General features: G+C 34.8%; 1 protein-coding gene and 1 long non-coding RNA gene across 5 annotated transcripts in view; one reads left to right on the forward strand and one right to left on the reverse strand.

Moving 5' to 3' along the window:
• LOC114255010 overlaps window positions 1-26,095 on the forward strand; it is an 88,987-nt gene that overhangs the window by 3,154 nt on the left and 59,738 nt on the right. The window contains exons 4-6 of one of the 2 annotated variants that reach the window (XR_004963482.1): window positions 227-345; window positions 1,549-1,587; window positions 2,134-3,351. This is a non-coding gene — a long non-coding RNA (uncharacterized LOC114255010). Of the gene's footprint in view, window positions 1-226; window positions 346-1,548; window positions 1,588-2,133; window positions 3,352-26,095 lie in introns of those variants that run through there. The other variant, XR_004963483.1, reaches the window with a different exon arrangement.
• The window catches only part of LOC105831006 (forkhead box protein O), a 156,540-nt gene continuing 143,259 nt past the window's right edge, over window positions 12,815-26,095 (reverse strand). For 2 of the 3 annotated variants that reach the window (XR_004963479.1, XR_004963481.1), the window contains exon 8: window positions 12,816-13,467. The gene's annotated coding sequence lies outside the window, so the exon portion shown is untranslated. Of the gene's footprint in view, window positions 13,468-26,095 lie in introns of all 3 variants that reach the window. The other variant, XR_004963480.1, reaches the window with a different exon arrangement.

The following is a 26,095-nucleotide window of genomic DNA, read 5'->3' on the forward strand; positions in this document are numbered from 1 at the left end:
GCCGCGCGACGAGTTCATTATTATCGCGTGACGTAGCGTTTAATCGCCGAGGGTGCTAACGCGCGTTTGCATTTCACATTGATATATTTTTTTATCGCGTTTTGTAACCGCCCGATCCCGAGCGTGTAAACGTGTACCGGTGGGTGGGGGGAGGGGGAGGTGTCCTGAATTATTATATAACGCACGCGCGCAATTGTGACAGTTTGTTATTCATTTGTTGTAACAGGGCAAATTGCGTGATCGTTACATCACACGTGATATATGTATACGAATTACCGGTCGATCGCAGCCCACGGATGCAGGAGTTTCGAAGGCGGGAAACGGTGGACGCAGCAACTATTCTCGGTGAGATTTATAAATTTTTTTCTACGATTGTTTTTCTAACTCGACACTTTTTTTAAGTCCCACTTCGTTCCAAATTTTCTAAAGAAGTTTTGAATATAATTTTATTTGGGGTCGTGCTGTAAATTTCAGGATTACGTTTATGGATTATTTACATACTTTTTAAACAAATCCTTTTCAGACAATAAGGACAACGTAAATTATTATAAATTGAATAACATAATATTTGATAATATAGAAAAAGTAATTGAGCAAGATTGTTATTTTGACTTTAGTATAGGATTTAAAATAAAATGTGTGATATAAAAATAAAAGAAACGGAAAAGAAATCTTTGCTATTTCTGGTGAAATTTGAATCTTCTATGAATGATTTATTAAGTACTGTTGACGTAGATGACGTCAAAAGATAATTTACATTGTATAATGTATTACATATGTGTAATGTAAATTATTTATATTTTACGCGTAAACGTTCAAAACAATCTTGATTTTATTCCTTTATATAATTATTTGAACATTTATATATTGGAGATTTTCTAATGAAAATAAAGGAAGCAAAAGCTTTTATAAAGTTGTGCGAGATGTCTACTTTGAATTTAAACAATAATTAAAAAATATGTTATTTGTATATAGATTAAAATTGAGAGGAGATATCGAACGATAGTAGCAGGATTTTAGTTAGCTCAATAATTTTCTTACATGATTTTTATTAATAGAATTACAGATGCTTATCACACTGAAAAAAAAATTTACTAGTAATATTTATTTCAAATAGGACAATATTGTTCTATAGTTTGGCAAATGTATTATACATTTTCTAAATTATAGAAAATATTATCTTATTTGAAATAAATATTAATTATTTTTGATAAAACTTCTGCTTGGTACTATTTGAAAAAATATTTATTTCAATCTAGTAAATTTTTTTTAAGTGTATTGGCATTAATATTATTAAACTGATTATTAATTTAATATTGCAATATTACTGTTTTAGTTTAATTAAAGAACTGTATCTCAAAACCAAAAGTAACGACGCAGTTTAAAAAACCATAAAAAATATATAAAATAATATAAGAAATATAATTGAGCACTAATTGTGAATAAATTATGCTAAAATTGTTTGTTGACTCTTCTTTTAATTTTAATTGTGTCATGTATATGTCATAGTCTTATATTAATTAGTGTATAATATATATATTTTTACAGAATATACTACTTGGCCAAACAACAGTAGCAGCAACACTGGTGAGTGAATTATTTTATATTGTACTTGTATATTTATTTGAAATCGTAGAAAATTATCTTAAGATGGTTATATTTTTAATATTTCCATAGAAATATCGGCCGTATATTGCTCCTATTTCCTTGAGAATTTAATACAGTATTCTTAAATGAAAAATATCGCTCCCAGCACAATTATATATATAGCATGCTAAATCTTTAAAGAAAATGAAGATTGAAATTAATAAATTAGTATAAGAAATGTCATATGTGATAAAATTATGCATAAAACTTGTTAGAGATTTTTAGAAAATTGCACATTAAAAATATCCATGTAAAACATGTAAAACATGATATTTGACAAGAAACATAGATTTGCATAGATTTGCATAATGCCTGTACAAAACTTAAACACTAATTTAGCTCTTCTCTATTGTTAAACATCACAAATTTTCTCTGAGTAAAAGTTAAGCGCAATATCGAGGCTTCGTCTTTATGTAGGTTTGATAAATTAATACAAATCATCGTAGATTGATATACCGTTAATCACGCAAGTTGTCTGTCGCATAGGTATTCGGTCTCAACGAAACGTTTTGGGAACGTAGTAATTCTTCGCGTAACCGGGCGTTTTACATTGAAACTGCTGGTTTTGCCAGGAGGCAGCCACCGTTTCCGATTGCAGAGCCTTGCCAAAGCTCAGCAGTCAACTACGATGATATATAGATATATGCATACGAGATGATATCGCGAGCGGGATATTTCGAAGTTTTATTTGATTCCCGGCAACGCGGAAACACGAATACGTCACTCGAAAATGTAACGAAGACATTTACTTTTGTATCTCTGTATACAACGGTTAGAGTAATTGCTCGATCGTTAGAAATAAATTATAATCAAAAATGCTAAGCTTGAATAGACAGTTTTAATTCTGTTGTTTTTTTACGCTTGCCAATATCGATATAAACATAAAAAAATTCAGTATTAATTATTTTATCTATCCTTAATCTATCTATGTTTTCGAGAATACGTTATGCGAAATTGTTTTAAAATAATCACTAAATTTTTAATTAGATCAAAGTTTGTTCTCTTTGTTGAGAAAATTGTTAAACCAATTTCAAATTCATCAGCGGAAATGTATCTTTTCTTACTTTCTTTACACATTCTCCAATATATCCTGCTTTTTCATATTTATTCGACTGCTTGTCTCAAAACAAGGCGAAGCAATAGAGAGTTAAGCAAATTCCTGGCGTAAAACTGTCGGGACGAGCTACATTTCGAGGAAACGAGCCGGCTGCCAACTCTAAATAAACCAAGAGAGGAAAAAGGAATAGGGAAATCGAGATATATCCAAGACCAACGCCTATGGTCGAGCTTAATTATTTCGCTCGCGCGACGGTGGCAGATTAGAATAAAGCTCACTTTGCGGCGAAAAGACTTCGCTTCGAGAGGAGCAAACGCAATCTGAAGTTGCCAAGTGCGGCTAGGAAAGGGGGTAGAATGGGGTGGAGGATTGGCTCTCTCGCTGGTCCCTGCTCGACCAACACGGATGAAAAAAACTCCGATGGAGTTCCGGCGCGGCCTCCTCTGGTCTGGCCCCAGGAAGCGGCGAGAATTTAATTAAGAATTTCCGCGGATGGCGAGGGCACCATATTGCTGTGACACACACGCGTCACCCGGCCGCGAATCACGCGACTTTCTCCCTCTTTCCCGTAGCCACCCCTAATTAAATTGAAAGAAATCTCACTCTGCCGTTTCCTTCTTCTTTCCTCATTCTGATATCTTTCTCGTTCTCTTTTTCTTCGAGGTTCGTTCCCCTTTCATACCAGTTTTCGATCTCTCTCTCTCTCTCTCTCTCTCTCTCTCTCTCTCTCTCTTTCTCTCTCGCCTTTCTCTCTCTCTCTCTTCTTATACCATAGAGTCCCTTCGGTGCCAATTCGATAGTTCCGGCTGCGGAAAAGTTCGCGGAGGAAGAAAATTTGCATTTTAACCTTCGTATATCCCGAGGGTTTATTTCACTATTCCACTTGTGGGACACTTGCTATTAATACAGATGAATGAGACGACTATATGTTCGAAGATTGATTAAATCTTCCCTTTCTTTATATCTGCACCTCTCTTTATTGTCTGAATTTTAACTTAAATATGAAAAAAAACCAGTATCTTTTTAATAATGCGAATATTACACGTATTACTATGTAGTATTTAAAAGTAACTTTTTTTTATTGTGATAACTTTAATGCACAGTAATTTTCAACTTTCTTCTTGAATAATTATTGCACAATATTTAAATAAAATCAACATACCTTAATATAATATCAAGCTAAATGCGATTACATTACGATGATTGTATGCAAAGTGTGATTAGGTATTATTTTTGTTCATCACATTAATTGTGAAATATCAAGAATAGCTTGTATGATAAAGTGATATTCTTTGACTCTGCTCAATAATAGATTCCAGAAGAGAATCCGTGATGCCTTTATTGCAATATTTGAAATTCCGCTGGAATTCAATAATGGCTCAATCCGTTATATTGGGTGCCGTAAGTAAATTCTAATGGAACAGTATTGGAGTTTCGAGAATCATGGTTAACAAAACAACAATTACTATTAACTGGTGACAAAATTAGCAGCGACGTGCCTTCTAATATACACTTTTTAACAAAATCAAAGGTTTATATCGAATCAGTGAAAATATGATGAAAGTCATATTTATTAAATTATTTAAATTATGCGTAAAATGCTGAAAATAGAGTTATTTTCAAAAAGGTTGTTCAAAATGTTCTTTATTATGTTCAAAATTTTTCTTCTATATTTCCATATCACTATTTCCGATAAAATATTACAATGTTAGAGAAACCTTTTATAAATTTATTTTTCAAACATTAAAGTTTTTTTTACATTCTCTTTTACAAACTGAACTATAATTTTTTTCACTGAATTATTATCCGATATAGATTTAAAATTAATCAAATTTGTACTTTGTATGCATGAAGACATGAAATTTAATCAAAATGAAATATATAACCTTTTTGATAAATTTAAGTGTCGTTAATACTATCAACACTATTTTAAGTGATGAAAAACGATTGGAAATATATCCGATTATTTCAAATCAGACGAAAGAGAAACGTAACTCAATTTCTAAAACTGTATTTTATAAAGGAAACTTTAAAGCTAACAGTGATAAGCAAAGTTTGATTTTCAACTTTGTGTATGATCTCAAAGTTAAAATCTTTTTATCTTTTAAAAGCTTGCCTTATCGTTTTGGAAATGGCATCAGTTGAAACTGAAACATTACAGAAGGAAAAAAGCTAACGAGATAAAAATCTTAAGGATTTAAAATAATGTTTTTATCTCTTTACAATTATTTATTGCAAAATCACGTAAATCCGTATTTTATTTTTTTTCTCTACCGATTTAAAGTAATTCTTTGAAAAAATTTTCTTCAACAATTTATAATAATTTGATATTATATTTTTTAATTGTTTTATAATATTATTTGTAATTTAAAAAAATTTAAATTTGATATTACACACTATAATGATGTAAGACATAAATTATATTTTCTTTTTTATCATGGTTGTTTATTATTTTCTTGTCAGGTTTATTATATGAATTTGAATATTGAAAATATTTCTTTATATTGTAACTTTGAAATATGCGAACGATTAGTGCCCATATTTTATAAAATTTACTTAGAATCACTAGATGGAAATTACGGAATATAAAGATACGCTGGCATTTAGAAATTCCATTTTAAGTTCTTCCTGTCCCGTACCTTTTATCTTCCTCCATTCTGATGACACTATAATGCACCGTTCTTCTTTTACTTATGCGTAAAAAGTAGTGTCTATTCTTTCTCGCATAATATCTCCATACTTAATTCTCAAGCTCTATTCTCAAGAGACAACAAATTAATCCAAACTTTCGCAACATTACATTGAAATAACATTTGTCTTCGAGAACGACAAGATATTTAAATCTTATGTAATGTATAATAATTTTTTGTATTTTATAAATTAAAAGAAAATCCGAGAAATACTTAATTAAATGAAAACTTTAATAATATTTGCTTAATAAAATCAAATTATGGAAATATTAACTTTTATGAGATCCCTTATGATAGAAAATAGCATTATTAGGAGAATTTCAGGAAAGGAATGAGACAGACTTCTATACAACTCGTTTATTATAAGCCTGAATCATATATTAAATGTGATACTCATATTAAATATATAACTCAAGATTTCAAACATACTTCTATACATATCTTATACATATCATCAAACATATTGTATGTGCTTACATGCGTCTATGTCTGAAAAGAGAAATGATAGTAATATGCTACAATAAAATTGTAAGAGGAATTAATGATTAAATCGTCGATGTATCACCGCTCTGCATTGCCTCGCGGCGAAGCTGCGTGAAGGGGAAAAATAAAGAAACGAAACATAATGATAGATATTCCTCGCGTGAAAGAACGAATATCCGGCGTCCGCAAGACACACTTCGTATGTATTTCTGGACTGCAGTTGGATCGTTCGATGTAATTGGAATTGACTCGCCGATCGAAGCAAATCACGATTTCTCGATCCGAAAAGCAACGATCGTCTCTCTTTCTTCGTGTTTCTCATTCTCTCTCCACTACGCTACTAATATTAGCTATATAATTATCAGAAGTGGATTTTTTATTTTTATAAGTATTTTTTTACATGTCATACTTACGAAGCCAGCGTACGTAAAGAAAACAAGTCCGACTTGGATTTCTATGCTTAACTTTCACTTTCAATCGAAGAGTTTATTTAAATTAACTTTTTCTTTCTTCTTTTTGAATAATTAGGATATCTAATGAAAAAAAATTTTTTCGTGCTTAATCACTTTTTTATGCTTTTCGTATTTAGTTTCATTACGCTTGTCTATGTCATTAAGACATATGACTTAAAAATAATTGGCCATTTTGAAATTACCTTGCAGAAGATGCTTATTTCGTTATATGAATCATTGAGAATTACAGTCATTATTTTGGTCTCGCAGACGCGTTAAATGACATTTGTATAATGTCAAAAAATGCCGCTGATAATTGAGATGGAAATCCGATAGCAGCGTGCAACTTGTATGTTGTGAACATACAAAAAAGATATTCTTGAAAGACATAATTTTTTCGTAATCTTGAACGTCATGAAAAAACCCATTTAACAAAGATATGTAACAATTAACAGTTTCACAATTATTTGGCGATAAGAATTATGGAAAAAACGTAAATCTTGAACAGTTATTTTTAAAACGGTTTGTCTTTTTTTTAACTTTATGCAGGAGATAAAAATAATTAAAGAATGGAAGAATATAACAATGGTTTAAATTTAAAGAACGAAGAAATAAATCTTTATATTACATATATATATCAAAGTTTAAAAACATTTTTTTAAGAATAAAAAAAATTAAATTTTACACCTATTACATAATTGTTGCACAACTATTATATTGAATCTTTTAATGTCATATAAACCAATTATAAAAAAATAAAAGCAAAAATGATATAATCTAGTAAATTTCTAAGCGTATATACATAGAAAACACATATTACTGAATTCTTATTTAATATCAAAAAATAATTGTGACCGTAAGCTTGCGGATAACATTGGATCGAAAAGATTGCCTTTTCTCAGGATTATATGATCGACACTATCACACACTAAATTGCTTTGTTTAAAGCTGCATTGTATGTGTAACAATGTCGTAAACTTTTTTTACGCATTATATTCATTGGACGGATACATGAGCTGTAATAATTTTGCCGAAAAAAATTCGTTTCTTCGTGCATGATTTTCGAAAGGTGGGCATAATTTTTTCCCTATAAAGTTCGACTTCTTTCAACTGATTCGTCTTCAATGACAAAACCATGTTCGGAGTCGGTATATGGAAGTAATGCATTTTAATGACGCTTTAAAATCCATTTCGGTCGAAAATCAAGCACGCTCATGTGACAGAGAGTGAGTTCGACATTTTTTTTTTAAACGTCGATCGTGCGATCGCAACGTAGCGCATTTCCCTTTTCAATAATTGAGTCGATTTCGAAAGAAAAAACCATTTATTTGATTCCAGCGCATACATGTTTTTTAACTTCGCTAGATTTCGCGCTTTTTACAGAAATTCATCGGTTTGCGAACACAGAAATATATATATACTATATATATATATATATATATATATATATATTTCATGCCCAGCATAATCTGTCTACTTAACTTACAACAAATGAATAGTAAAAATAGGGTTTTCTTCATACAAGAAATAGAAAGAATCCAAATATCGAAAACATCAAGAAATAAAAAGAAAAATTCAAAACATCTTTTTTAGAAAAAATTTTGAACTATTAGCATATAGCGATGCCTGCAATAATATCAAATTTCCGCAATAATTGTGCATTTTTGCCATTTAGAATCTTCATTTTGAAACAGTCCATCTTTTACTGCTTCACGTTTTACGTCGTGGAAAAGACCACTTGTCCTCAGTGTCACACATGTATTTTGTATGTAAATCAACTCCGTCCCTAAGTGCTAATTACAATAATTACGTTATGAACACTTACGAGTAATTTCGTACACTTACGCCAAAACGGAAAGCTCGTATTTCATGTTTCTGTTCGCTTTAATAAAACACTGTAAACTTTTAAGAATTGCCAAAACGATTGAATTCGACTAACAATGACAGCCACAAACAATTTTATCAGAAAATTTATCACAATTTTTATATTTAAAAAAATATAAGGTTATTATAATTGTATTTATTATTAAAAAATGTGTTAAATTATTTTTTAAATAAATTTGTTATTAAGACATTTAGTCATATATATAGTAATAAGTAAATTTACCTTTAAAAATTAAAAAGAATTAATTGTAAATTCCATTATAAGACTTAACTTTTTAATTCATTGTTAGTCGTTCAGGTCGATTGGCATGCACGCTTATCGCATAGGCGGTAAGTTTCAGTCGAACGGGACTTGCTATCGGTATCGACATATGCATATAAGTATTCTAAGCTTAATCATATTTGTCGATAGAATTGACATCATTTCGCTTGTTACATACGATACCCCGATTCCGTTCTGCTTGTACGCAACGGATGCGCCGAAAATTTCTCGCAATGTCAAGTATCGTGCATCTACATAAAAATCGACGACCTATTGAACATCTCTCTTGGTATCCGCGTATTTTTCAATCCACTATGCTTCGCATTATAACTTCATGCAAGTTTAACGACTCTATTTTGTTGAATTATTTAAATAAATTTAAACGCGAAGCGGATTTCTTTTTAGAGTCTACTTATTAATTACAATTTTATATTAATTCCTTGATTATAGTATATCAATTTGACAATTTCGTATCAGACAAATCTGATTAGCAAAGCAAGAAGCATGGTGGATTAAGGTCGAGTATATTTAACCCTTAAATGCGTTTTCCTGCAAAACTACATAGTCTATTCTTCCGCGAATAAATTTTCTTTCCCTAAATAATTTACATCACATCGTCACGTAGTGTCGTAGAAAGTACACCAAAGGAATTACTTTCCGCTGAAAAACGTGGTTAAGAGTTAAACCCCTGCCGAACTCTATCGCGGAAACTATTTCCGTGGCTAAGACACCGACTAATTCGTCAATGCATAATGCAATTTATCTCTAAAATTAGTAAAAACATGACCGCGCTATTAACTAGAGTCACCTGTAAGCTCGAATTTACGGTTACTGAGAGTCACTTCTCCGTTTTAAGCACCTAGAGCATACCCCCTCGCAAATTACTCGATCTCAAGAGAAATCTGCTACCCGGGAAGAAATACTCGAGAATATCCATCAAATAACCGACATTTCCGCGTGGATTAACGTTTCATCACATCGGTACGAATATTAATATTTAACGAATTCGTCTAAGTTCTCTCTTCGATCTTACGAGACGGGTTTGATCCGTTGACTTGGTTTCGCTCTAGTTTCTCCTGTAACACAGGTCAGACTCGGGAACGTCGCAGAAAACTGACACGACGATCTCTTGGCCGCAAGACCGATAGTGTCAGAAAGTTCGTAGCTTAATTTTTCATCCAAATTCCCGGGACGATTCCAAAAAGTTCCAGGCACGGCTTCGTTACGCGACTCACTAGTTAAATTATCGACGATACATCACTCGACGAATATCACGAAGTATACATATATTATTTTTTTCTCGATTCATCACAAATTGTGTACGAGCTCTATAAAACTCTCGATCGCTCTAAGATAGCAAAAATAAGCATTTGTATATCCAAGATCTAGAACTTTTCGGATATATTTCGTAGTCGCGATTATTTGCGCGGTCAATGTTGTTCGATCAGTATTTGTGAATACAACAGCTTAACTTTTCCAATTTTTATGATTAAACAAAAATATTAAATTTTATTCATTGTTTGACTGAAATAAAAAATTTTTTTTTTTAACTCGGGTACAGAGATTGACGTAAATTTTTTTTTGATGTCTCTTACATGATTTATTTGAAAGTAAGTAAAGAACTGAAAAATTTGACATTCTCCACAACGAGAGGAAAATTTCGAGAGACGTTTGCAGCGACTCGCGATTTTTATCTCGACGACGAATTTCGACACTCTCGGCCTATTTACTTAGCAGCGACATTGATTAACGATTATTGTTCCGCCGATGAGAAGGATACAAAGTAATATACATTTACCTAGGAAGAAGCACCAACGAGTCGTGAACGTACAGCTCTCAGCTGAATTGTATATCTCTTTCTCTCTGTTTCTCTCTCTCTCTATCTCTCTCTCTCTCTTTCTTTCTCTCTCTCTCTTTCTCTCCATTTTTTCTAAGGTCGATGCAGCAGATTTGAAGTTTCGCGACGTTAAAATCGTCGCGAATTCGTCCATTGATCGATGACTAAACTTACACTTTTTTATCGTCTACTATAATAGTAGCAGTTTATTTATATTAGTTGTACCTAATGCATATCTTAATATCTAATATATTCTAATATAATCTAAATATATAATATATATTGTGTACGTAATATATATTTATGTATAACGCGTAACACTAATAAACGTACAATATTTACTGTGTAGAGTATATTCAATATTTTCTATATATATATATAATATCATATATTTATATATATTTATATATAGCGCGGCTAGCGACTGCTTTTTCGTATTAACTTCTGTTACTTTAATTACATATACAATAATATAATGTATATCTTTCTTTCACAATATATCTATATTTATATTTCTTTGTACAGTGCGTCCTTCGGAAAGAAATGCGCTATTAATGCTTAACTCTTCCGCAGCACAGCTTCAAAATTTTTTAGATTTTATCCTTCTAGTGAAATTTCACTCATTCTTCACTTGTTTTGCAACAAAAAAACTAGAATTCTTTCCATTTTGCTTAAACGTGGCTGCTTGCATCTAATCTTATGTGTCTTATATTCGAGGTAAAACAGAATTTTAGAAGCAGACAGCCATAGTTAGAGTAGTAAGTGATTGTTCTATTGAGATTAATATTTATCTCGTATTGAAAAAAAAAAACAAAAATTTACTTCTGCAATTATTTTATTAGTTTGCGCTTATGTTTGGAAACAAGTGTTCACGAAGAAAAAAATGGTGTACTAATAGCACATGGCAATTTTTAAAGGAACGCACTGTGCAGCGATAGCGTGCACCTTAGAGCACTATGAGGTTACTTTTTTTTATAGACGACAGAGATCGTTGTACGCACGGCGTTGTACGTCGGCGAGTCTTAACTCTTCATCGCCCTTTTAGCCGTCTTGCCCTTCACCCGCAATCACCGCCGTGTGTCCTTACAAATATGCAGTTATGCAGTTACAGCAACTGCAGCGTGTTCTAGGATTGGTTCGCGTTTTGCGAGATGACCGCGTTAAAAACTAAGTTTACCAGACCAATGTGCCTTACATTTTAAAAATTGACTTGGATACCACCGATCACGGAATCGAAAGGTCTTTGAAACAGGAATTGAAAATAATGAAATAAAAATTACCAGAAAATAAAAAATACCAGTATTTGTTCAATTTTATACAATAACGAGATAAAAACCGATTGGTATGATTAGCACCATGAATTAATAGTAATAAACAAGTTCGACATATTCGCCTAAAGCGGCATTTGAAATAGTATTCTTTTTATACTCTTCAAAACATTTACGAAATTAGAGCTTTTATTTTATTCTTTCATGATAGAAAAGTTCGCTATACAATCAAAGATAAATAAACAGATCTTTCTAAATATAATTGTGTGCGTATTATTTAATACATTACTCAACATTATTGAATATTAATCATATTTTTATAGCGTATATATGATAGTTTATTAAAAAAACGAACGATACCAAATAAGCTATATAATTACAGAATTTTACAATTATAATTGTATCATATGTACATTATTTGTTTTCTAATCTTTTTACAATGCGGTATTGTAATCACTTTATTTATAAATATCAAGAACCTAGAAATCTGATTGATTTGATAACATTAATATATAAAATATTGTAACAGTAATAATATTCGTATTGTTACTTCCAAAATATTATGTATGTTATGAAAATTTCAATTACTTTATTATTTAATTTTGTAATCAGAAGGTTTCAATATAAGATAGAAATGTACACAATACTGGTACACAGTACAATCACTAGTAAAATTACTTCAGTATTTAATTCTTGCCTTCAAAGACCTTAAAAGAATCGTGTAAAGAAGTCACATGGAATTGTTAAAAGGATGCTTTCGGCGAAGTTAATATACCCCGAGCTCTAAGCGCGCTTAAATTATTTTTGGCGGTTTAATGTCTTGGTGGTTCGAGTTCTCAATTTCGAAAATTGGAGACGCTTCGGGATACCCGCGAGGTTACGCGGCTCTAAGGATCTTTCAATTCAAACTTTTTGATAATTTGATGCGTGCGTATTACGCAATTGTCATTAACAGGAAACGTCTGTTGCAATATGGATATGGATTGGCAGAATTTTTTTGAGCAATATGTTATTTGGAATATTTTATTATTATATAAAGATAATATTACGCAATTAATAATCAAAAATAATTGAGCACATATTAATCCTTAAATTCCGAATTATAAAATGTGTAAATCTATACATATTTTATATTAAAATATTCTCCATATAAACATTGTATATTACAATAAATAATTTAAACAAAAAATATAACTATATCATTAATTCATATTCCATGTTTATTAATTTCAAAAAATATATTATAACATAATTTGTAATAATTTTTTAAATGTATAAATATAACAATTTATATTTTATGATTCTTAATTAAAAGTGAAGACCTAATAATTTCTAATAAATAATATTAGGTTTTCTCGATATCACTTCGTCCGGAATTTAAAGATTAATTATCAAATAACAAATAATTTCTGCAAAGAAAATAAGAAAATAAAATATAATCAATCTAAAACAGATAGATTGATATTGTGAAAAAGGAAGGTATTTATTTCAACAAACAAATACTTTCTATTATTTTTCGTGAATCGCCAATCATAAAGAAAAATAACTAACGGAAGAAATAATATTTTACAATATTTCACTAAAATTTAATTTAGTTATACGTTACGAAAGTTTTCTTAAGTCCGTGAGTTTGTAACCTCGTCGCCAGCATCTCCGGCCTATTTTGAGCAGCGGCTCATTGTTAAAGAAGCTGAAGACGTTTGATGAAGCAATGATGAAGCCCTCGCCGACGTTGATCGCGCTCGCGGCGATAATTTCTCGCACCGCAATTGCACTAGCGTAAATTGGCATTTTTGAAGTACGTATTTCGTCGTGATCTGGCATCATTATGTCTATATCTTATCACAAGTCGTCGGTTCACCCTTTCGTCCTCCGCATGCCGAATATCTGCAACAGAGAGAAAACAAACCATCTTATTAAGAATTAATTTTTACATAAATTGCAATTTTTTTCTGACATTAATTGTCGGACATATGTTCAAAATTATCGATAATTTTTATGAGTAATAAAATTATATTACTCAGTTTAAGAAAATTTAAACAAAATAATCGAATTCTTTGCGGCGATATTATAAATATATAAAATATTATATTTATATTAAATAAATATGTAAGTAAAATATTTTAAAAAATCTAGCTTTTGCCAACGAATTTAGCAACACATATTTTCGACTCTACTCCATTCACTGAGATAACTTGCTAATTATAATTATGATAACTTTGTCCAGTAAAGAACCCGTTTTCACAACACTTGAATAAATACAGATTTCCTAAATACGTCGAATCAGCAGGAAAAGTTAAAATTTTGCGATGATCATATTTTTGCGAAAATATAAAACTTCATAATTATCTTTATATAATAGAATAAAAAAAAAAACTAAAAATGGTGTCTATTGTTACCACGCAACCAAAAAAAATAAAATAAAATCTATCGTAATGAATAGCATATTCGGTTTCTATTGCTAAACCGTCTAGTACAGAACTATACTAGAATTTCGTTTTCGCCAATTTCATATATATATATATCTACTTCACTTTAAGTACAGAGATAATGTACATTAGCTATAATAAGGTAAATCTAATGTTTCAATACAAAATAATTCTTCAATATTTATTTCATTTCGATTCATTGTACTTTATTGCATTTTGCATTATCTTGGTAAATATCTTTTAATTAAAAACAGTATCTTATATAAAAGGGTAAATTAGATATTTTAAAAAATTCAGATTTATCTCAGAGTTTGAAATAGAGTTTGAACATGAATACACATTGAGTTAACATTGCACAATATATGACATATTTCATACTAATAATAAATATACTAAAATTACATAAGATACTTCAGAATCTTCAATCTTAATTCTATCGAGGTATATTCAGTTTTGGAATTTTTAATATAATATTTTAAAATGCAAAACTATTCGGAACACTTAAAACCTATTGGATTTAACGTTTAAGTATTTAGCATTTAACAAGAAAATTCGATAACGGATACTCGATTAATGCACTAGCAAATGAATTCAATCAGCAAAGACTGTCTCAACATCTCTCGGAAGACGGAAACTTCCAAGACTGTTCAGCTGCTAAAGGGCCGTTTCGGCTATTTTCCACGCGTTTGATCCATTGCCCTAAATTGGTCCAGCTACGCGACGAACGAGTCCGACCCCGAAGAAGTCGACCGTGGCATCAACTTTTTCATTCCTGATATTGAAAAGTTTCCCTTGAGTCGCGAGAGCCAGAGAGATCAAAATCCCTCTCTTCCGACGCGATCTCTCGACGTCCGTCGGAATAGTCGACGACGGGAGCGACCGGAAGCGATAGTTCTGCAGATTGGTTAAAGAGCAAAGGGGGAAGAATCGCGAATCGCGACGGGAAAAATGGAGATGGGTGATTTGAGTGAGGGAAGGAGCTATTGGGAGGAAAAGCAAGGAGTTAGGTGGAGATGACGTAACGCCGTCGTTATATTAGGTTGTTACAAAAATCGCGTCGATTTCTGCGAGAGTGACTCTCCTTACAAAAGCGCGCGAAACTTCCGTAACACAGTTTCCAACGAGATTCCGACAAGAAGTTGTAGATGATGAGCAATGAAGCGCAAATTTGTTCAATGGGATAGAAGTAAACGGTTGATAACTGTAATGATGTGAGTCGCTCGATAATGATGCGTATCTACTAATAATCAAAACTGTAATTCAAAATGCAGATATTTAACAAAGAAAAATATATGTGAGAAATAGAGAAAATTAAAATATGTATAATAAATAACGTATACGTGTAATAAAAATCAAGAGTAAGGATGACAAAAGGAAAATAAGAGAACGAAATTTTAAAAAAGTTAGGATGCAAATACATACTAAATACAGGGAATGACAGGAAACAAAGGCAAGAGAAGTCGTAACCGTTCTCATCAACGAAAAAGAAGAACAAGGACGAGAAGGGAACAGGATTAAGATAAAGAGCAAATAAAGAAGAATAATGCGGAAGGATACACACATTGTAGAGAGAGAGACACAGAGTTCAAAGGAGCGAGGACATGATGAGGTAATAAATATCGAGAAAGATAGGGAAATAAAAGCAAAAAAAAAGGATTAAGAGGAAAGACTGTGTTAAGAGCGCAAGAACGATGTGGCGAGATAATAAATATCAAGAGAGGCAGGAAAACAAGGAGAGGGGAACTTCTCTCAATTCGAAGAATGCAAAGGAGCGAGGATAGCAGGATCAAGATCGAAGTCGAAGCAAAAATAATGCATAAGCAAGCGGCGCTAACAAGGTCGACGATGCGGGATCAAGATAGGGAACCCAAGAAAGAAGAACACGAGGCGAAGTTAAGGGACAAGGACAACAACCCGAAGTAATAGATACCAGGATACTCCAATCAAGAAACACAAAGAAAGAGGAAGAACAAGACAAAGAAGTAGAAGTGAAGGGACGCAGCAAGGGTGGACCAGGTAACGGATATCGGGTTAGAAGTCGAAGAAAAAGAAAAAAAGATGTAAAAGGAAGAATGGAAAACTAGAGGACTAGAGAATGCAGGAGCAAGAGGGAGCTCGCAGCTCACATTCGCGACCGAAGTATTGTTTAGCGAGAAGTCGATAGCTGATATCGCTGGAATGAGTCGACGCACGCAACCTGCACGACAGGGGAAGAGATGAAGAGAAGGAGGAGGAGGTGGAGGATTTAGGGGGACGAGCAGGATTCTCGTCGTCGCCATCGTCGTCGTCGTCGTCGTCGTCGTCGCCGTAGTCGACGTCGTCGACGTCGTCGAAGTGATTTACATGCATGCCGAGGTGGCTTTTACCGTTCGTGAACGTATTCGTAATGCATACAACGATACGTAGCTCGTTCGCGCGCATGTGTGCGTGTTTGTGAATATGCGTGTGCATACAGGCTACATCCACTGTCGGCTAGCTAACGTCGAAATCCGGGAATTGGGTTTCGCGTTGGCGGGCGCGTCATTACTTTGTTTATGTGAACGAGAACGCGCTGAGACAGCGAAGAAAAAGTGTCCCGTACGGGTAGATCCGGACGGGCTAATATTTACCGGACGGGTGGTAGCGCGAGCGTAGCGTTTTACGATTTTTTCCCCCCGGCTTTATGCATGCGGCTGATCCACTTTGTGAGCGACGACCAATCGCCACCCGCCCTGTCGTCGTCTGCATTGGCAGCATACCAATACCAAACCGATTTCCGTTTGTTCGTTCGACCGATGTACTTCGTTTGCTACGAGGTATTTCTTCTCTCTTGTCACTTCCGTTTCGCTCTGTCTTTCTATCAGAGAGAAAGATTCACGCCGGGGAATGATGCAAAGATTGTTTCAAGATGGGAATGTAGAAGAGGAATATCGAAAATGTGTAAAAAAAAATTTAGAGAAGATTAAAAGTTCAATAACACATTATAAAGAAAGGCATTAAGTGCATGTAAAATTATTGATTTAATTAAAATAAAAAAAAGAAAATATTGTTTATAGAAATCCAAAAATCGTGAGATTCAAACAAATCATTATCACATTGAATAATTAGTATGATATCCAATTATTATTTAATCTGTTCATATGAATAAAACACAAGGTAAAATTATCCCGCGGAAACAATTAAATTTTACAGTTAATTTAGAAAGTGGTGTTGACTTATTGATTCTCTCTCCAAAGATTAGCATGGCTTGTTAAATAATTAATTATATCAATTTCAAGATTAGATGCAACATTGATGACTTAAAACGCTTTCTGTCTATCAATTTTTAAGTTAGTAAGATTATTAACTCTTTTTTTGCCTTTTTTTTCAACGATTTTAACATTTTTTTTCCGTGAATTATCGATAAAATACCCGATGATTATTGATATTCCCCTGCGTTCCTAAGTCAGATGTCGGAGATAAAGACATCGATCCGAGCGAGCCAACAGGAAATATATACCGGGTACATCAACTAAGTGCGCAGGAAAAGCGACGAAAAGACGAGGGCGAACGGAAAGAAGAAAAGTGAAAGGAAGAAACTGCGCCTTCTCGAATGCGCGCCTTACACTAGACTTTATGTCGGGGAACGTTAAGTCCACAAGTGGATTTAACGGCACTTTAACGATCGCGATGCGTAATACTGTTATGCACATTATTACGAGAGGTGAAATGCGTTGCGTATAATCGCGAATCGCCAATGGACCAACGCGTATTGCAACCAGTTGCATTCTCGCTGTTGGGATCTTGCAAGAACATTGATTTAGAGTCGATCGCGTAATAAAAGGTAGTTTTTGCAATAGCCGAAATATAAATCACATTTAGACATTTGAACAATCAAACCTTAAATGCATGTTAAAATTATGTTTCCGCCATTTTGAGGTAACATATCTTTTTGCTTGGATAAGTCTAGAGGCGGCAAACTTAATATAAGATTTTCTAGATAATGGGATCGCGTCTTTCTCGAAGGTTCAACGATTTTCCTGACACGTGTCTCGCGTGGAAATTCGGTGCCGGTGAATTTATACGGCAAATGTAGAGGATGGAACGCTATAGGAAAGAGTGGGCGCTCATTCATTCGCACAAGTACAAAAGCTCTTCCAGCGGGATGAAAGATCGGGCGTCGATGCTAAAACGCGGGTCCCTGCCTGGACCTGCTAATGGATTCTGCACTCCGATGTCATCCTCTTTTTTCGCCAACTCGGCTCGAATCCATACACTTTCCTGCGTCTCGATTCCAGGTGCTCGCATTTCACGTTTTCGCACAGTGTAATGTATAATTGGATGAAATTAGAATCGGGATATATTCATTTATTTACTCATACGATAAGGAAAAAACTTCGGATATTTGCCGATTGCATCCATTATTACACTAGATATCAGGAATCGGCGCTACGTCCGATTAGAATTTAAGTACTTTAATGGACAATGTTTAAATACTTAACATTGGGAAGAAAAGAGAGATCGAATAATCGATACAGATGGGAAAAGAGTTTTACCTTCCGGATTCACGTTCCTATTACATGATTTAAATCGTGATTAGCTGCAATTTCGAAAGAGGCATCTTATTGCCCGTGATTTTATTTTCGGGGCCTTACGAAACCATCGAGAGTTTATTCTTCCCTTCTTTCGCAATTCAACGAGCATCGTCGGCTACGTCCGCGGTAAAAAGGGTACAATTAATCGAAATTATATCAATGTCCTTAACGGCGCGGAAGTAGCGGCATTTCCGTCGCAATGAAACCATTCGACTTTCCTTCCAGGCGGTAATTAACTGTCGTCTTGCAAACTCCCGATTGCGAATTTCCGGATTCCATTTCGCGAAGCGTTTTATTGTGCGCAATCTTACTAGATTACCATTACTGGTGGGTCGTTTTTTATATACAGCGTAACTGAGCGTAACGAATGTTTCAACGTTGATCCCCCGTGCAAAAAGGTCTCTCGACATAAAAAGTATTTTGACACGAAAATTATTTTGTAACGTTAAAACACTCCCGCGATTATTTATTATAATGTTCATGCATTTTCAGGTAGTCAAACGTTGCTAAATATAATAATAGTGTTAATAGCGCAGCTGAAATTCTATGGTTCGCAAAGAGAGAGATTTCCGTTTTACAAAATATCGTACGTCTAACTTGCGAGTGAAGTAAATATTTACGCGAACAATACAATGCATATATGCTAACATTCACGTTTCATTCTAGGTCAAACGCTATTAATTACGAATTAAGTACACATATAGAACGTATATAATTACACTAATAGCGACATTAATTATAATGTTACTGATATTACAAAGCAAACACAGTACTACTGAATATTCGCTTTTACATTCAGTTCAATGTAAGAAATTCATAATTATCGCTTTTTTTCTTTAAACAATTATTAACAATCAATAAATATTCACTATTTTTCTAGAAAAAGATTAACATTTTATAGCAAAATATAAAGTTACAATTCAAGCCTTTTCACAATTTTTACAGCGAGTTGTTCCAATATCGGCATGCAAATATTTCCTTTTTTTAACTTTATATATAATGCGTACATGATTATTTTCCTTTATACAATTAAACCTGAATACAAAAAAAGTACTGTTACATTTTTAACGATGTATTTGTTCAGTATAGAATATATGGTGGTACGCATTCACTGAACATATAAATTTAACTTCAATATCATGCAATAATTTTGATTCCAGCATTTGCTAAAAGAGAAAATATCGTTTTTTTAAATACGCTGTATTTGAATCACGTGTCACAGGAAATACTCCGAAAATACGGACACTGCCTTCTTCAGTATTTAAAGGGGTAATCGCGAGAGCATTAATAATACCTGCAGCTTGTATCAATTGCACAATTACACATCGAATCAACCTTCCATTTCGGCCATCCATTACTGCGACTCCGAAACGCGTCCAATATCCGAAGAGCAGCTCGGCCCGATTCAATTTGAAAAAATAGGTTGCGTTAGCTTTGCATAGAGCACAATTTTTTATATTTTTAATTTCCATCCCGGCAGCGCCATTTCTATCTGTCACTGACACACGGGGCGGGGGGGCTGGGATAGTGGTGGCGTACCATGCCGATGTATGATCTGCCTGCTGATATATGGCAGTAACGTGAGCAAAAATGCGGGGCCGATTGAATTACATTGAGTTACGTGTCGTTACGCAATGTATCTACGAACGGGCAGGGAGAATGCAGAGAGGGCCGTAAGGGGGAGAAGAGCGAACCGGGAGGAGTGGAATTTATAGTACGACCTTTTGGTTACGTTTGATTTTGAAAAATCGTCACCGCCAAAAATTACGAGCCCACCCACGCGCGTACGTTTTGGCACGTGCGCGTCGACCATATTTATTTGTCCCACGTGTTCTCCGCTTCGTTTTGCGTCCCTCTCGCCCTTTCTTTTCTCTCTCTCTCTCTCTCTCTTCCCGTATCGTTCTCGCTCTCGTGATTTTGGGAACACGCTCACTCGCCGCTTTCCCAAAGAAATATACGGTCGGAGGAAACGACGCCGTATAATACTCGTGCGACGTTTATCGTTATGCGTGCCGAAATTAAGAACGGCATTCTTTAAGTAGTGGAGGAGCGAAGAAGCGACGTACTTTTCTCGCATTTAGCGGTGCCTATTTATTTTCTTTCAACCCCGTACTTCTTGTTATATTTCTCTCCTTCTGCTTCTATCAAATGCGTATTATTATACCGAAAGATCGAATGACGCTAATTTTACTATTTTGTAGGAAGAGCTAATGGTAACTATGGTACGATATATAATAATCCTATAATTCCACTCTTACAAACGTGTAGTAAATTTTAGTTCATTACTTTTCCAATTGCAATATCTAGCCACATGTAGAAATTAACCGAACATTATCTGATTGGTCGATAAATTTTTACGCGTTTTTCATTTCAAGGAACGTGAAGTTCGCAAAAACCACGGCATCGCGATTGCACACAACTATTCCAGGCCAATGGTCATTATCGAAGGTTATAAGCATTCCTATGCTTAGGGTATCGTACTTGCTCTTAAAGATACGCGACAATTCGAATCCAGATAGGGAGATGGTGCCGGTCGGCCACCGAAGAAAGGGGATAAGGGGACGAGACGGGGTGGAGAGGGAAGGGGTGCGGGAAGAGGGAAAAGAAGAACGAGGAGGGTTAGAGCCTGTCGAGTGGCGTAGAGGGGAAACGGCGGGCTCGTTGGTACAAGGGGGTGAAAGACGCGTGTCGGTGCGCCGAAGGAGGGTACGTGGCAAGATAGCGGCGGGTGGGAGGGTTGGCCACGTGGCGCCGCGGCGCGCCGTTCCGGCGCCGTCGTCCCGCACACCCCGTGTACGGCTCAGTTCCACTTCAACCCCCAGCACAACGGCCCAACCGGCTGGCTGGCTGGCTGGCTGGCTGGCTAGCTGGCTGGCTGGCTTGGCTCTCTTCGTCTTCTGCGAGACGAACGGGACTACTCGATCGCGCCGTTACCAGGGAATGCAGCTCCGATCATATCGGGTGATTCGAAAATACATGATAAACTTTTGGTTATGGATCACGAAATGGGAAATTTAATCTATATTAATAAAAAAAATTTACAGCAATTTTTTATTAATAAATTGGTGCTTTTTCGTTCTCTTAGGAATAAAATTTTCATACTTCATATAATTTAAATGTAAATGCTGTTAGAGGAATTTCTGCCAAAATAAAAATTATTTTGATCGAGGCGCTGATACGTGAGATTCATTAATCAATTAATTTTAAATTATATAGAAATAAGATTTGATTAAACCTGATTTAAAATGATTTAATAAAAATATATATTTCGTTGATATACTTTTATAAATATCGATAATCCAAATATGAAATAAATATTGTTCTTAATGTTACGTTAGCTATTTGAGATAGTAAAAGATAGTGGAAAATTGGTAATACACTTAGTATATCGACCTTGTTCAGTCAAGACAGCGACGTTTAACTTGTTTCGCATGACCTTCGACCTATGCCCATGATTCGGTGATAGTTAAGGTTTATATCTTCTGACGTCGGATCGCCTTTATGTCGTAAAATTAAATTAGGTGCTCTGAAAGTATTGTCGCGACCTCAACGCGCTTGTTCGCGATGAACGGCGCCGTTTCACGCCGATTATCGATTTCAGCAGTACGGCCGGAGAGAGATTTCGGCTCCATGCAAATATGAATCTCAAAGATAGAGGACAGAAGAAATACCATAGAGAAAAACATAGAAGGCGGTACCATGCTCAAATTTGTGATTCTAAAATAGATTTTGTTCCTGACAAAAATCTTGTGTAATAATTATAATGAAAATTATGTGATTTAGATAAATTAAAAATTTTCAGATTTATACACAAATAATAAATATTTTTCGATTTTATTTTTTAAAAAATTCTTTAAAAAATTAATTCAAACTTGTGTCCAGCAGAATATCTTATCATAAAATAACGAAGATTAATAACTCTTTTAATTATATATTTTCTATAAAGAATCGATATTCTAAGCTTCTTGAGAAAAAACGGCGGGAATCTATAAAAGGACTCTCTATGAAAGATATTGGAACGGCCATCAGATTTTTCCACTTAACTTGAGATTCGCGTGCTGTGCAAATTTTATGCACACGCTAAATAGCATATATTATAAAGGACAATTTTACCTTGTTTCTATACAATTAATATTAGGTTTGTAAATTGCGTAAGCTGTACTTATGTGCCATAGATCAAGCTTGCGACCACGTTTATGTAATTTGTTTAATTTATTAATGAAAAAATCTACTCGACATGCCGAATATTTTATATCGTAAAGATTCGAATGTATATCTTACTTTACTCAATTACTTTAGGGAACTTGCCTAATTGCTTTTCGCCTTGTTTTACTAAATCTTGGCGTTTAATTATCTTTATTACGGTATAACTGAATTTGCGATGTAATTTGGCATCAAAGCGGTGCATTTGCCATACATTTAAACCTTTGATTCGTCGACGTATTATTGTCGACATATTCGGGAACACTTACTTTTAATTAGCCCATGAATATTTTATTTGAGATAGTCCAAATCAGTTTGTAGAAAATTGGTTTACCGTAACGTCATTAGCATGACATGATCTTTCATGCTCCATTCGATTATCGCAAAACTGCACAACTCTTCTTGGAACCTCATTATATTGTACATATATAAATATTACATTGAGTTTAATAATTAAATATAAAAATAGTTAATTAGAAGTTCTTTCTAAGATCGGAGATTTCATAAAAGGTAATGTCTATGAATTATGTATTAATATATTTAATTATTGTCACATCTACTGTCGCTCTAACATTTATGAAAAAAATCTAATTATCAACTCTGTTTCTGTAAGCTCCTTCAAGTCACTCTTCCAACTTTCATCCATTCAACATAAAAAAAAAAAGAACCACGTTGTGACCGCAAGGACAACGTGGTGCATCTTGCATACGCGAAGTAGAACGAGTCAGTCGCGAGTCAGGCAGATCGCGACGCTTTTCGATTCGACTCGACTCGACGGCTTCGAGTTTTTCCCCTCGCCCACCCCGTGGTCCTATATACGTTACGTCAGCATGTTTCAGCGGCTGCCGGTGCCCGAAAGTTTTCGCCCGGCGACAAGATATTTCAAGTGGTCGCCCGGTCGCTCAGTCGCGCGATCGTCCCGCGCTGAAATATTGGACGGCTCTTTCTTGCAGCCGCATATTCTTCCTCCACCTCCTCTACCTCCGGGCACACCCTGATACCGCCGCCACTTTCCACCGCCAACCACCTCTCGCTACCCCCTTCTCCCTCCCCCCTCGTCCCTGTCATCCACCATCTCCCGCGACCTTCTTTTTCTCCCCCGGCTTCCTTCTTTTCCGCTCCCGACCTCTTCCTCCGCTGTCTAACCTCCTCCCACCCTCTACCTCCTTCTTTTCCGCTGTCCTGACGTCTTCTTTTCGGTGGCCGGGCGCCTGCCTTCGCGCAAGAACTTCACGACTTATGACTCGCGTATTAAGTCCGGCGAAGCCCCGGCTATCCGCCGTTAACTACCCATGAATGAGTTACGCTCGGTCGACGCTAATTTCCCAGATTGTCCGAAAGGGACGTAAAGTGTCTATTAATCCGCGTAACGAGGACGAAGCTGCTCCGGTCTCAGTCGTAGGGGTGTCCCCGGAGGAAGAGCTACGAGCTCTTTTCCGGTCCTCGGCGAAGGACGACGAGAAGGAGGATGGGGGAAGAACGTTGTCGCGAAGAATCATGGAGGAGAACGTCGCGAACGCGCGTCCTCGGTAAACTTAGCGTACAGTCAAGAATATTCATTTCTCGCGAATTTCAGGGAATTGAGTGACAGGATTGACGCTATGAAATGTAGATGATGCGTGCGAAACAACAGGTTAAATTTGGCTTAAGCACATGTTTAATTATAGTCTTATCGACGAGATTGTTAGATGAACCTACTTCTTTTACAGAGAGATTTACTGAGACTCTTCGTTTTTTCATATACGGATGATTTTATGACAAGCTGAAAATATCTGGGTAGAAAGAGTTACGTTTAAACAATAAAGCGTAAAACGTAAAACGAATTTGCGCATCTTGCTCTACTTTTAAAAGTTTTAGGGTTTCTTGTGTTTACCGCAAGAAATAGGAGAACATTTCTTTAAAAAAATAAATTTGGAAAGGACGTTTCTATATCTTGATACGCAATCTTTAAATCGGTCCATTTCAATCCCAATCCAGTATTTAAACTTACCTAATGTGTGTATCAAGGTAAGATTGATAATAAAATTGAATAAATGCAATAATTCTATATTAGTTAGTGAATAAACTCTAAAAATGGTACTGCTAGTTACTGCACAGGTTCTAGAATTCTAATAAATATTTTTCTGAACTTTGATCTCACAACAATATATAATAATTAATATATTTTTATACTTAATATGTTGATTTAATAAAAACATTTCTATTATTTCTATTCTGTTGATAACTAATAATAAGACATTCATGAAGAAGAACTTTCATGGAGAGGCCAGGCATCTATTAAGTAATATTATTTGCATAAAGTATAATAGAGATAATTAACACATATGTGTACTTTTGAAGTAGGTCACTTAAGCATATTCTGAGTCATAATGAATTCAAAGAGATGCAGGCGCAAATTAATGCTATGTAATTTATTTCAGTAAAATCTAAAATTTGACGCATGTCACTTTTCGAATAAACTGCCCAATTAATGTCATTTCGTGGTTTGGAAGCAGAAGAGAGGATTTCCTATATTTATACGTATGATGTCTCATTTCCTTCAGAAAATGACGTAAAATGACGTTGATTGCCCTATTTTTCAGAAATCAATTTCAAAGCCTATGATTAAATGCATTGAGTCCGAAGAGATTCTAGATTTTTTTATTCTTTTTGATTTTTAGAACAAAGAAGAAAAAATTTACATAAAGCAAACATAATTTTTTTTGTTGCCTTTATTGTTCAAATAAGAAACTTATTTATTCAAACTTTAAAAATTTGTCGGTGAATTTCAAATAAAAATATATTTAATTTAATTAATACGATAAGATATTTTACTTGCGAAAACGGTTGTAACAAATTACGAAAAAGCTTTAGGGGGCCACCAAAAATTCCAAGACAAAAAAGTACGATCGTCAAGCCGGTTAATACTCTAACTCTAGGATTCCGACTTACACGAGAGACATCGAGGGGGCGGTTCGATACTACATGTCGTTACGAGAGATAACATGAGTCGGATCTCGGCGGGAGAACGACGAGGGTAGGAAGAAGGGGACTTGTTCCTTCGTGGCTCCGCGTCCTTCTTAAAGGATAACGACGGAAAACGCTGGGCGGAACAAAGTAGTTGGCGCCGATTAAACAAATCGCATTATAAGTTAGCCTCTGCTGGCTGGTAGTACCAAACTTACCAACTCGCTTTATATTAAGACGAACCGTCCTCCAGGACATCCCCCGGGCCGCGCGCCACGCTTGATCTGAGACCGGCTATAAACTTCAGAAATGGCTGTTCCCCCTCGTCGTCGTCCCCTCCCCTCCCATCCGCGTCCTCCTCACTCGAACACAGACGGGGGGGTG

Source organism: Monomorium pharaonis, chromosome 5 (genome assembly GCF_013373865.1).
Source record: "Monomorium pharaonis isolate MP-MQ-018 chromosome 5, ASM1337386v2, whole genome shotgun sequence".
NCBI lineage: Eukaryota > Metazoa > Arthropoda > Insecta > Hymenoptera > Formicidae > Monomorium > Monomorium pharaonis.